Here is a 3,961-nt window from a genome sequence, read left to right on the forward strand (position 1 = left end):
CCCACAGGTAGATGAGTGGTTGCCAGGGGCTGGGGGAGGGCAGTGCTGAGGGACAGGTATTGGGTACACAGTGTCTCTGGGGGATGATGAAAATGTTCTGAAATCAGATGGGTGATGGTTGCTAAACGTGTAAATATATTTTTAAAAGTCACTGAACTGTATTTTAAAGGGTGAATTTTATGGTATATGAATCATATCTTAAAAAAAAAAAAAATACCATGGAGCCGACGTCATCGACATGGCTCCATAAGACAGCCCCTGAGAGACCCTTCCCAGGGATTCAGCAAATAAAAGGACAAATCTCATTTACTTAGAACTTTGGAGGAAGGTAGAGCCTGGAGCGGAATTCCAAAACAGCGGAAGTTAAGAATTTAGGAGAGACAGAAATACCAGGTAGGAATACCAGGTGGCTCGGCAGTGCCCAGAGGCAGCGGTGGGGACACAGAGCATAAAGACCCACACCCACACATACCCAGACACGGGGACCCAGGCCCCCAGACACCCAGGGGAGGCCGCAGCCCGCGGAGGAGCAGGAGCGCTGCACACGCAAGGGCCCCGGGAGGCCGACGGGGGAGGGACTGGCAGAACCTCCTTCTCTCCAAAACACAGCAAGGAGCCAGGCAGAAACTGTCCAAATCAACTGTTTGGGGGCTGTGGAGAGTGGGCGAGGTCAGTAAACACCCAGGGAAGTGCAGGACAGAGAGACTAAGAAACGGTCAAGACCGTAATCCCCCCGCGGCTCCTGGGGCGGCCCCCACCCTTCGGGGAAGCAGGAGGGCGGCCGGCCGGGTCCTTTCCACGGGCGTGGCTGTGGACTGGGGTGGCTGCAGGAGCCCTTCACCCCAAGTACAAAGGGGGACACAGCCCAACACTGAGCTGCATATTAGCCGGCAAAGTGAGACACGGGACGCCACCATTTCAGCCTCTCCTGGTCATACATCACCAGGCACCACTGTCTCCATTGCTTCAGAGGGTGATCTGGAGAAAAGCCATAATAGCCTGCCTTTTAGGGCTGAGGGATTGAAGCCGAAGAGTGCCATCTGCTGGGCAGGCTAGAAAGTGCAGCTGTGACTAGAAAGGAAAAAAGGGGGTGGGGAGTTTTCTGGAGTCTTTCCAGACCCACAGGGCCCAGTGGATCTGGTCCACAGTCCCTGCAAGGGTACCTGGCCCTGTTTTGACTGGGAAATACTAACAATCCAACTGCCAAAGAAGAGTCTTAATACAAACCCAATCAACAACAAAATCCTAGATGAGAGAAACCAACCTTCAGATTAATCACAGCAAGATGATCAAATGACCAGATAAAAGCAAAAAAATCACAAGGCATACTAAAATGTGGGAAGATATGGCCCAAAGGAACAAATTAAAAAGTCAGAGGAGACACAGAATCTGGAACTAATCAAAGATGTTCAAGCAAATCTCATATGGCCCAAAGGAACAAATTAAAAAGTCAGAGGAGACATAGAATCTGGAACTAATCAAAGATGTTCAAGCAAATCTCCTTAATGAAGTCAAGAAAATGGTTTAAGAAATAAAGGATATTAAATTGAGATTGGATGAGCATAAAGAAGAATTTGAAAGCATAAAAAGAAAAATAACATATCCTGTGTAAATGAAAGACACTGTAGATGAAATTAAAAATACACTAGAAACAGACAACAGAAGATTTGAAGAGATAGAAGAAAGGATCAGAGGGCTAAAAAACAAAGCATCTGAATTTGAACAAATAAAAGAATAGATGGAAAAAATAATTTAAAAATTTGAGCAGGGGCTCAGGGAAATGATTGACAACACAAAGCGCATAAACACGTGCATCATGGGTGTCCCACAAGGAGACAAGAAAGTAAAAGGGTAGAAAGAATATTTGAGGAAATAATGTCTGAAAATTTCCCCTATAAAAGATATCAAGATGCAAATCTAAGAAGCCCAATGTACTCCAAACAGAATAAACCCTAAAGATCCTCTCTAATACACATACTAAACAGACTGTCAACTGCCAAAGATAAAGAGAGAATTCTAAAAGCAGCAAGAGAAAAACGATTCATCACTTGCACTGAAATAAGTTTAAGTACAGATTTCCCATCAGAAACCAAGGAGGCAAGAAGACAGTACTAAGATATACTTCAGGTACTGAAAGAGAAAAACTGCCAGCCAAGAATTCTTTATCCAGCAAAAGAGTCCTTTAAAATTGGAGGGGGGCGGGCCGCGGTGGCTCAGCGGGCAAAGTGCTTGCCTGCTATGCCGGAGGACCTCGGTTCGATTCCCGGCCCCAGCCCATGTAACGAAAACGGAGAAACAAAATACAATAAAACAAGAAAATGTTTAAAAGATGTTTCCCTTTCTTCCTCTCTTCCTTCCTTCTATCCTTCCTTCCTTCTCTCTGTCTTTCCTTTAAAAAAAAAAAAAAAATTGGAGGGGAGTTGGACGGTGCGACCATGGCAGAGTTTCTGCCTGCCATGCCAAAGACCTGGGTTTGATTCCCAATGCCTGTCCATGTAAAAAAGAAGGAAAAAAAAAAAAAAGAAAACTGAGAGGGAGTTTAAAATATTCACAGACAAACAGAAACTAAGAGAGTTCATTAACAAGAGTTCTGCCCTATAAGAAATAAGGGAGTTCTGAAGGCTGAATAGAAAAGACAGGAGAGAGGCTTCTGTAGAAAAGAAGATTACCAGTAAGGATAACTGAAAGGGAAAAAAGACAGACAAAAATATGACTTTTTTATGACATAAAAAAAAGTCAAAGGATAAACTGGTTGAAGTAAGAACTACCTTTACGGTAATAACACTAAACATTAATGGACTAAACTTACCAATCAAAAGACACAGATAAGCAGAATGGGCAGAAAAATATGATCCATCTATATGCCTTCTACAAGAGACTTACCTTAGACCCAAGTATACAAATAGATTGAAAGTGAAAGGCTAGAAGGAGATATTCCATGCAAACAATAACCAAAAAAAAAAAAAAAAAAAGAGCTGGGGTAGCTATATATATGAATATTGGACAAAACAGACTTTAAATACAAAAATGCTATAGGAGATGAGGAAGGACATTACAAATTAATAAAAGAGGCAATCCACAAAGAAGAAATAAAAATCAAAAATATTTATGCACCTAACCAGGGTGCCCAGAATACAAGAGACAAACACTGGCAAAATTGAAAGGAGAAATAGACATCTCTGAAATTGTAGTTGGAGACCTCAATCCACAATATACCAGTCTCACTGAGACAGAGTATCAATAAGGAAACAAAGAGCTCAAATAAAATTTAAAGTGAAGCAGACCCAAAAGACATACAGAACACAACTCTCCAAAATAGCAGGATATATATTCTCCTCAAGTGCCCATGGATCATTCTCCAGTATAGAGCACATTTTGGGCCACAAAACAGTTCTCAATAAATTTAAAAAGAGTGAAATTCTACACTGCACTTTCTCTGATTATAATGGAATGAAGCTGGAAATCAATAGCAGGTAGAGAACTAGAAAATTCACAAATATATGGAATTTAAACAACATACTCTTAAACAATCAACGAGTCAAAGAAGAAATTGCAAGGCAAATCAGGAAATGTCTTGAGACAAATGAAAATGAGAACACAACGTATCAAAAGTTATGGGATGCAGTTAAGGCAGTGCTGAAAGGGAAATTTATAGCCCTAAACCTACATTAAAAAGGAAGAAAGAGCTAAAATCAAAGACCTAACTGCATATTTGGAGGTACTACAAAAAGAACAGCAAACTAATCCCAAGCAAGCAAAAGGAAAGAAATAACACAGATTAGAGCAGAAGTAAATAAAATTGAGAACAAAAATAAAATCAGTTAAGAGAATCTAACAAAACTAAAAATTGGTTCTTTGAGAAGATCAATAAAATTGACAAATCCTTAGCGAGACGGACAAAGACAAAAAGAGAAAAGATACAAATAAATGAAATTAGAAATGAGAGGGGGGACATTACTAC

Source organism: Tamandua tetradactyla, chromosome 23 (genome assembly GCF_023851605.1).
Source record: "Tamandua tetradactyla isolate mTamTet1 chromosome 23, mTamTet1.pri, whole genome shotgun sequence".
Classification (NCBI taxonomy): Eukaryota; Metazoa; Chordata; class Mammalia; order Pilosa; family Myrmecophagidae; genus Tamandua; species Tamandua tetradactyla.